Here is a 10,683-nt window from a genome sequence, read left to right on the forward strand (position 1 = left end):
AGAATCTCCTGTGTGTCTCTGGGGACAGATAGAAAGTGCCAGGTCTTATACAAGCCATCTCTTCTCCAAGGAAGTCAAAAGGAAGTGAGGAAACTTCACAACAACTTTCTTTCTTGATGATTTTGTGGTTCTTACTTTGTGCCTTCAAACTCATGCAGGGCTGGGAAAGCCACAGTCTATGACCTAAGATAGATCTGGGCAACTGAATGAATTCCTTCTGTTATCATTCATTAAGCGACCCCAGGATATCTGGCATCAAATAAAGCTTATATGTAATGGCTCATGGCCTTCTGTCTCACTTAAAAAATGTGATGGTTAATGCCTAAGGACTCAGGTCCACTAAGAAAACCTTGAAATATAATCATAAGATTATGGAACACTTCCTTTCCTGCACTTCTTCCCCCCCTCCTTTTTTTTAAAGATCAATTTAGTTAACATATACTGTATTATTAGTTTCAGGGATAGAATTTAGTGATTCATCAATTGCATATAACACCAGTGCTCATTACTTCAAGTGCCCTCCTTAATGCCCATCACCCAATTACCCCATCCCCCCACCCACCTCCCCTCCAACAACCTCCAGTTTATTTCCTATAGTTAAGTGATAAAAACAGAGAGAGAGGCAAACCATGAAGGATTCTCCTGCACTTCTTACCATTACATTAACAGGGCTACAATACATTAACAGTGGGTTACAACTAGAAGAGATAAAATTGCTGCAAGGATCAGATCCTACTTAAGCGGTTCTTAGGGAAACTCAGACAACAAGAGAGACAGAAACAAGAAAACCAGACAAATTTAAAACCACAGCTATAGCAAACATCAAACACTTCTAGTCAGATTAACTTAAAACCTTATAATAAAGGCAAATCTGAACAAAACTCACACCTGACATAGAATTGGACTTATCAGATAGGGAATTTAAAATAATTATAATTAATTTGCTAAGGATAATAATGGGTAAAAAGTAAACAATATTCCAGAACAGATAAAAATGTTAAAAGAGATTGGAAGCTCTAAGAGAGAATCAAAAGAAAATGCTAGAAAAAATAAAACAGTGACAGAAATAAAGAATGCCTTTAATGGGCTAATGAGTAGACTGGAAACAGCCAAAGAAAAAAATCAGTGAGCCTGAAAATATGTCAATAGAAACTTGCCAAATTAAAATTCAAAGAGAAAAAACAAAGAATAATAATTAAAAAAACCCAGAACAGAATATCCAAGAACTTTGGAATAATTTCAAAAGAAATAACCTGCCTAATGAAATACTAGGAGAAGAGAGAAGGAATGGAGTAGAATAAATATTAGAAGCAATAATGGATAAGAACTTTTCAGAATTAATGGCAGGCATCAAACCACAGATCTAGGATGCTCAAAGAATACAAAGTAGGATAAATAACAAAGAATCTGCACCCAGGCATGTCATACTCAATATATTAAAAGAAACCCCCTGCAAATCTAGAATCTATATCCAGAAAAATCATTTTTCAAAAGAGAATTAGAAATACAGACTTTTCCAGAAAACCAAAAATGAAAGGAATTCATCACCAATAGAATTCCCTACAAGAAATGAAGTTCTTGTGGGCATTGCTGCTATAAACATCGGGGTGCACGTATCCCTTCAGATCCCTACATTTATATCTTGAATGGATAAAGAAGAATGGAATATTAGGCAGACATCAAAAGGAATGAAATCTTGCCATTTTCAATGATGTGAATGGAACTGGAGGGTATTATCCTGAGCAAAACAAGTCAATCAGAGAAAGACATGTATCATATGATCTCACTGATATGAGGAATTCTTAATCTCAGGAAACAAACTGAGTGTTGCTGGAGTGGTGGGGGGGTGGGAGGGGTGGGGTGGCTGGGTGATAGACATTGGGGAGGGTATGTGCTATGGTGAGCACTGTGAATTGTGTAAGACGTTGAATCACAGACCTGTACCTCTGAAACAAATAATACATTATATGTTTAAAAAAAGAAGAAGAAGAAGATAGCAGGAAAGGAAAAATGAAGGGGGGAAAATCGGAGGGGAAGATGAACCATGAGAGACTACGGACTCTGAGAAACAAACTGAGGGTTCTAGAGGGGAGGGGGGTGGGGGGTTGGGTTAGTCTGGTGATGGGTATTAAAGAGGGCACATACTGAACGGAGCACTGGGTGTTATAGGCAAACAATGAATCATGGAACACTACATCAAAAACTAATGATATATGGTGATTAACATAACATAAAAAAAAAAAAAGAAATGAAGTTCTTCACAGAGAAGGAAAATAATAGACTGGAAACTTGGATCTACATTTTCAAAAGACCAGAAAACACATTGGAGAAGGAATAAACGAAAGTAAAATAAAATCTTTTATTTTTATTATTCTTAATTGATCTAATAGATAAATGTCTGTTTAAAACAATAACAGTAACAGAACAGTGTATTGTGTGATTATGTGATACAAATAAGGGAAATAAATGACAGCAATTTTATAAGGGAGGCAGGGAGGATTTAGGAATATTCTAAGTTACCTGTATTACCCTTGAAGAAGTATCATGTTACATAGATTTACATAGTTGTAAATGTATATTGCAAACTATAGGGCAATCACTAAAATTTTTTTAAAGTATAATATATGCAAAGAGAGAAGAAAAATGTAATTATATGCATGCTAAATTAAAACTAGAGAAGAGCAAAAAAAAAGAGAGAATGAACTATAATAAACAGAAAACTGTTCTAAACGTGGTAGATAGACATCAATCCAACTATATCAACAATCACATTAAGTGTAAAGTACCTTAATATGCCAATTAAAGGACAAAGATTTTCATACTGGATTAAAAAATATCCAGTTATATATTTTATACAACATACCTCTTTTAAGTATGAAGACACAGACACATTATAGTAAATGGGTGGAGGAAGATGGCAGAGTATGAAGAACCAAGAGTCCCTCTTCCCACCTAGACAACAGCTGTTGTCAGCAGAATCTGTCTGATGTGACTGTTTTGGAACTCTGGAGTCTACTGAAGGTTTCAACTTCCAAGGGAAGATTTGGATGGTAAATTGCAGTTAATTTCAGTCCATTTAAGCTTATAGTGGAGCTCAACCTTTATGCAGGCAACTGTGCATGTGTTCCTTCGGCAAACTGTGCCCAGCTTATGGGAGCCAGGATAGGGAAAAAGTTATTCCAAATATCAGGAATCAGGGCTCTTATTGCTTTTTCTGATCACAGAAGTGCAGACAGAGAGGTGGGGGCCATTGTTGTTGCATCTACCCCATTTGTTGCAAGCCCCTCCTTCTCTGGCTGAAGTGAGCTCCATGGCATTTACAAGGCCAACACCCCTTTCTTCGTCTTCATTTTTCTCTTTTTTCCCTTTTGGGAGCCAGCTGTTGAAAACTAGGACTTGGAAAGCAACTGCATTTACAGGGAACATGAGCAAGTGACTGCAAATGCCCAGGGGAAAGACCTGAGTCTTCTCAGGCTCAGGAAAGACCTGAGAATACTGTAAGTTTGCATCTCAAGCTGATCTTTGGCAGAGAGTCTACAATTTAAAAAAATAAACAAAGCAATAACAAAAACCAATTAGCAAATTCTAGGAAAGAAGGGTATTTGATTGCAGTGTTACCATGTTATTAGATTCAAATACCCTGTTTTCAACCAAAAAAAAAAAAAACAAAACACAAGGTATACAAAGAAACTAGAAAGTATAGCCCATTCAAAGGAAGATAAAAAGATATATATATACAGAAACTGTTTCTGGAGAAGACCTGATAGCAACTCTACTAGACAAAAACTTTAAAACAACTGCCTTAACAGTGTTCAAAGGACAGAAGGAAGATGTGATGAAAGTCAGCAAAATGTTGTGTAAACAAAATAGAGATAATAATAAAAAGATAGAAAACCTAAAAAGGAACCAAAAAGAAATTTTGGAGCTGCAAAATATAACTGAAATTAAAAATTCACTAGAGGAGTTCAAAGGCAGATTTGAGGGGATAGGAAAAAAGAATCACTGAACTTGAAGATAAAACAATGGAGATTATCCAGTCTGGAAAAAAAGATTGAAGAAACTGAACAGAGCATAAGGGACCTATGCGATTCCATCAAACATATTAACATACACATCCAGGCAGTCTCAGGAGAAAAGAGAGAAAGGGGCAACGCAAATAACTGAAGAAAAAATTGTTACCAAGAGTTGGATGGAAAAGGAAAGAAGCCTCGGTTCCTTTTGCTGCCACAGTAAAGAATTACAGAACAGTGAAATGAAAGCAAAGCAAAGCAAAGCAAAGTTTTATTAAAGTATACTCCAAGGGAGGAGCGGGCCAGTGGAGAGAAACAAAGGCCCAGAAACTCCAGGGTGTGGGCTTATATCTAGTTTTTCTTTTGGGTGGGTCCTTTGAGTCACAGGCCTGGATTATATAATAATTAGCCACCTATGCATGTCCTTTCGCAAGATGTATTCAAAATGCCTGCATCCAAAAACAAACAAACAAAAAAAACCCAAAACAAACAAACAAACAAAAAAAACCAAAATGCCTGCATCCAGTAGGAAACCACATTATTTCTATTCTAGAGACATAGATCAAATAAAGACAAGTGGCTGCTTTCTGCATAAGTGTAACAAGCACAACAAACTTAACATTTTCTCTGCCAGGATGTTGTAACCAGAGACTGACTGCAAGATGGGTGGAGTGGAGTGGTCCCTGAGCAGTCCTCTGTTGGGGCTCTCTGTCAGGACATCTAAGGTCCATCCTCCTATCACTCATGCCTAGCTTCCCGCCTAACAAAATGACTAAAAACTTCCCAAATTTTATGGAAGACATGACTATAAATATCCAAGGAGCTCAACAAGCCAAGGAAGATGAACTAAGAAAAACCCACACTGAGACACATTATAGTCAAATTTTTGAAAAACAAAGACAAAGAGAAAAATCTTGAAAACAAGAAAGAAGCAACTCATCACATACAAATGATCCTCAATAAGATTATCATTAGATTTCTCATCAGAAATTTTGGTTTGCTGAAGCTGGTGGGCCAATATAGTCAAAGTAGTGAAAGAAAAAGAACACTGTCAACTATAAATCCTATATCTGGCAAAACTGAGTAAGGGACAGGCAAGGCTAGGTAAGGAGAGATAGGTAGAGGCCTACATGACTAGACTCACATAGAGGGCTATGAATCAGGCCCACAGAAATCCCAGATGTGAGGAAATGTTATAGAAAATATATTAACCAAAGAGAAGGGAACCTAACACATCCACCATATTCTTTCTAAATATAGACAGGATATTCTCATGATATTTACAATTTATTTACCATGTTGGTTTTAAATATTGAAAGGATAGTCTCATGATATTTGCAATTCTACCATGTTGGTTCTAAATATAGACAGGATATTCTCATGATATTTACAGATCCACTATGTTTGTCTGACATGCTCAGTTTTCTAGGGAAAGACCTACCATAAAAGCCCTCAGTGGCAACCCATTCTGGACCCTTCTCACTCTAGAGAGCTTTTTTTTTCTTTCCTTTCTGTTCTCACCTTCACAATAAACTTGCACTTCACTTCACCATTTTGTCCATGAGATTCATTCTTTGACTCCATGAAACAAGAACCCTGCAACCCTGCAACAAACTGGGTGGCTCAGTCGTTGGGCATCTGCCTTCGGCTCAGGTCATGATCCTGGCGTCCTGGGATCGAGCCCCGCTTCGGGCTTCCTGCTCCATGGGAGGCCTGCTTCTCCCTCTCCCACTCCCCCTGCTTGCATTCCCTCTCTCGCTGTGTGTCTCTCTGTCAAATAAATAAATAAAATCTTTAAAAAAAAATGAGGGAAAAATTAAGACCTTTCCAAATGAACAAAAGCTGAGGGAATTTGTTACCATTAGACCTGCCCTGTAAGAAATGCTCAAGGGAGGCTTGCAAGATGAAATGAAAGGCCACTAGACAGTAACTTCAAGCACTATAAATAAATAAATTTACCAATAAAGATAAATACAAGGACAATTAAGATGGTTATGATGAAGAAAATCAGAAAAAAAGAAGTGTTGGTGAGGCTGTGAAGAATTGGAACTCTTGTGCACTTTTGATGGGAATATAAAATGGCACAGCTGCTGTGGAAAACAGAACAGTGGTTCTTAAAAAAAAAATAGAATTAACATAGGATTCAGCAACCTCACTTCTAGATACATATCCAAAAGATTTGAAAGTAGAGTCTCAAAGAGGTGTTTGTATGTTCATAGCAGCATTATTCACAATAGCTAAAACATGGAAGCAACCCAAGTGTCCATAGACAGATGAATGAATAAGCAAAATGTGGGATATACTTACAATTAAATAGTATTCAGCTTTAAAATGGAAACTCTGATATATGCTATAACATGGATGAAACTTGAAGACATTATGTGAAGTGAAATATGCCAGTCACAAAAAGACAAATACTGTATGATTCCACTTACATGAGGTACTTAGAATGGTCAGTTTCATAGAGACAGAAAAGATCATGATGATTGCCAGGCGCCTGGGAGAGAGAGGAATGGGGAGTTTATTGTTCAGTGTGTTTAAAGTTTCAGTTATACAAAATGAAAAGAATTATGAAGATAGATGGTGGTGACGGTTGCACAAATTCAAGAACATATTTAACAACACTGTACTGTATACTTACAAATAGTTACAAAGATAAATTTTATGCTATGTGTATTTCACAATTTTAAAAATGAAGGGGGAAAAAAAAAACCCGAATGGAAGGAGAAAGACATACTATGCTAACACTAATCAAAATAAATCTGGGTAGGGGCGCCTGGGTGGCTTAGTCGTTAAGCGTCTGCCTTCGGCTCAGGTCATGATCCCAGGGTCCTGGGATCGAGCCCTGCATCAGGCTCCCTGCTCTGCGGGAAGCCTGCTTCTCCCTCCCCCACTCCCCCTGCTTGTGTTCCTGCTCTCGCTGTGTCTCTCTCTGTCAAATAAATAAATAAAATCTTTAAAAAAATAATAATAAATAAATAAATAAATCTGGGTAACTATATTAATTTAAGACAAATTAATTAAAGACCTCAGGACAAAGAAAACTATCAAGAATAATGTAGATACTTACATAATGATAAAAGAGGCCAAGTCTCCAAGAAGATAATAACAATACTAAGCGTATGTATTTATAACAGAGTGTTAAGATACATGTGGCAAAACCTGATAGAACAGCAAGTAGAAATAGATGAATTAATACTTAGAGTTGGGGACTTCAACACCCTTATCCGTGACTGGCAAATGAGCAGTCAGGAAATTAGTAGGAATATTGTAGAACTGAACAGTACAATCAATCAACTGAATCTAATTAACATTTATAGACTACTCCATTGAACAATAGCAGAATACACATTTTCTCAAACTCCCATGAACATTCACCAAGATAGACCATATTTTGGGCCATAAAATACACTTAATACATTTAAACAAATACAAATTATATAGTATGAACTCAAATGATAATGGAATTAAACTAGAAATTGTTAACAGAAATACAGCTCAAAAATCTGAAAATATCTGTAAATTGACTTCTCAATAATATATGGGTCAAAAGGAGTGTCAAAAGAAATTTAAAAAAATATTCGACCTATGTAAAAATGAAAATGTTGGGGCACCTGGGTGGCTCAGTCGGTTGAGTGTCTGTGTCTGCCTTTGGCTCAGGTCATGATCCCAAGGTCCTGGGATCCAGCCCTACATTGGGCCTCCTGCTCAGTGGGGAGCCTGCTTCTCCCTCTCCCTCTGCCTGTTGTTCCCCCTGCTTGTGCTCACTCTTTCTATGTCAGATAAATAAATAAAATATTTTAAGAAAATGCAAATGCATATTATAACATTGCATGAGATGCAGTAAAAACAATGCTCAGAGGAAAACCTACAGCATTAAATGTATTTATTTGAAAAAAGATCTAAACCAGTAATTTAATCTTTCACCATAAGAAACTACAGACAGAAGAGCCATTTAGGCCTCAAGCAATCAGAAGAAAAGAAATAAAAACAGAGAACAGTGGATGTGAAAACAGGAAAACAATAGAGAAAAAAAATCAACAAATCAAAAACTAGTTCTTTGAAAATATCAGTACAATTGATAAAACTCCAGCGAGGCAAACCAAGAAACAATAAAAGACAAAAATTACCAATATCAGTAATTAAAAGTTAGTTAAGGATGTGAAGGTGATCTGGCTGTGATATCTGTCACTTCATTGATCACCAGTGTTGATATGGCTGGTCTGGCTGGCTAAGTGGGTATCCACTTCCTCCCTCACCACTCCTCCTGAAGCTGAGTGCCCAAGAGAACAACCTTCCCCCATACAGGAGGGCCATTTTCCTCAGTCAAGGTATAGGAGTACCTGTGCTCCCCTGTTAGAATCTCCAAATAAGCTCTCAAGGTCCATTTGTAGGAGAACAGTAGAGTAGTCAAGATTCCAAGTTTCCAGACACATCCAATTAAATTTTTTTTTTGGAATTACATAGTATTTATTAAATTCCCATCTGCCCATGGAAAATCTACATTTAAATAAGTGTGATAAGAACAATTGTCTCAGAAAAGTTGCATTATGTTAAAAATTTTTTTTTTCCATGCAGAATGTGCCTTCTTTAATACCCATCACCAGGCTAACCCATCCCCCTACCCTCCTTCCCTCTAGAAACCTCAGTTTGTTTTTCAGAGTCCATCATCTCTCATGGTTCGTCTCCCCCTCTGACTTACTCCCCTTCATTCTTCCTCTCCTGCTATCTTCTTCTTTTTCTTTTTTCTTAAAATATGTTGTGTTATTTGTTTCAGAAGTACAGATCTGTGATTCAACAGTCTTGCACAATTCACAGCGCTCACGGTAGCACATACCCTCCCCAATGTCTATCACCCAGCCACCCCATCCCTCCCACCCCCAACCACTCCAGTAATACTCAGTTTGTTCCTGAGATTAAGAATTCCTCATATCAGTGAGGTCATATGATACATGTCTTTCTCTGATTGACTTATTTCACTAAGCATAACACCCTCCAGTTCCATCCACGTCCAGACACATCCAAATGAGGCACTGCATGTGGCAGTCTGCCTTTCAAAAAAAAAAAAAAGTTAAAAGTCCTGAAAGTGCTGATCCCTTGGATGTTAAAAAAAATTGTAAATAAATATAATGCACAACTCTATACCCATAAATTTGATAATTTGGATGAAATGGACAATTTATTTGAAAGATACAAGCTACCAGAAGTCACAGCATAAAAAGTCTTTATTTATTAAATAAATTATATCAATAACTAATAATCTTTCAAAAAAGAAGGCACCAGAACCAAATATGCTTCACTGATGAATTCTATCAAACATTTAAGAAGGAAGAGATATCCAATCTCTACATTCTCTTCCAGAAAATAAGCAGAGGTAATGCTTCCTCACTCATTCTGAGACCAGCATTGTCCTTATATCAAAACCAGGTGTATGTATTATTTCAACAATAAAAAGAAATGAGCTATCAATCCAAGAAAAGACATGGATAGACTTCAAGTGCATATTGCTATATTAAAAAAGCCAGATTGAGAAGGTTAAACATCCTATGATACCAATTTATAACATTCTGGAAAATGAAAAATTATAGAGTTAATAAAGAGATCAGTGATTGTCAGGAGCTCAGGAGTGGGGAGGGGTTGAATAGATGAAGCGGAGGGGATTTTTAGAGTAACCATTCGGGTGTGCTTAAATCCCCACTCCTTAAGTGTGAGCTGATTTACAGTAATTTCACTTCAAATAGAACAGTATGAAAAGTGGGAAAGAAAGAGAAACTTTACAGTGGAGAAACCTGACAAACTACCCCAGCCCGGTGATCAAGGTCAACACTGACAGTGATAGGTAATGTTGACAGTATGCCGTGATATGAAGTGATGAATACAGCACTTTACCTCTGTGGTTTTCCTCCAGTAACCTACAACTCCAGTATGATCATTAGAAAGAAATTCAGACAAATTCCATTTGAGGGACATCCTATAATTGACCAATGTTCCTCCAATCTGTCAAGATCATTAAAAACAAGGAAAGTCTGAGAATTATGCCACAAGACAAGAAAAAGCCCAAGGAAGAATGACAAGTAAATGTAAAGTGGGATCCTCAACAAAATTCTAAAACAGAAAAGGACATTCTGGAATTCACTGTCAAGCCGGGAACTGGGGAGATGGCTGAGACTGACCCCAAGGCCTTGCAGGATCTCACCTCAGTGGTGCAGACACTCCTGCAACAGATGCAAGATAAATTTCAGACCACGTCTGACCAGGTCATTGGAACAATTGATGACATGAGCAGTTGCACTGACGACCTGGAGAAAAACATTGCCAACCTCATGACATAGGCTGGGTGAAAGAGCTAGAAGGTGAAAACAAGATCCCTTCCACACCAAAGAGTTGAAGGCAGCTAATTCACACTGAAGTCCAGAACACCATTTTTATAAGCCAAGAGAGGACTGAATGGATTTTTGAAGCAACTGCTATGTGTAAATAGTGTTTCTAAAGTGTGCGTTCTTCTTACCACACACTATATAGTTAGTCTATAGAGTGATTCTCCCCCCAGTTTCTTGAATATGGTAACTCCACATCTTGGACCTTGGTCAGTCATGCTGTTAAATATTAAACACTAAAACTTTGGCAGTTCCTGAAAAAAAAAAAAAGACATTCTGTAAAAACTGAGGAAATC

At 37.2% G+C, this 10,683-nt stretch overlaps 1 pseudogene; it reads left to right on the top strand.

Annotated features, from left to right (window-relative positions):
• The first annotated feature begins 10,168 nt into the window (after positions 1–10,168).
• Positions 10,169–10,398, top strand: LOC114223783 (heat shock factor-binding protein 1 pseudogene; annotated as a pseudogene).
• The last annotated feature ends 285 nt before the right edge of the window (positions 10,399–10,683 follow it).

The sequence above is a fragment of the Eumetopias jubatus genome, unplaced genomic scaffold, assembly GCF_037043125.1.
Source record: "Eumetopias jubatus isolate StellerSeaLion01/CBP00866 unplaced genomic scaffold, mEumJub1_p1.0 scaffold_7, whole genome shotgun sequence".
Classification (NCBI taxonomy): Eukaryota; Metazoa; Chordata; class Mammalia; order Carnivora; family Otariidae; genus Eumetopias; species Eumetopias jubatus.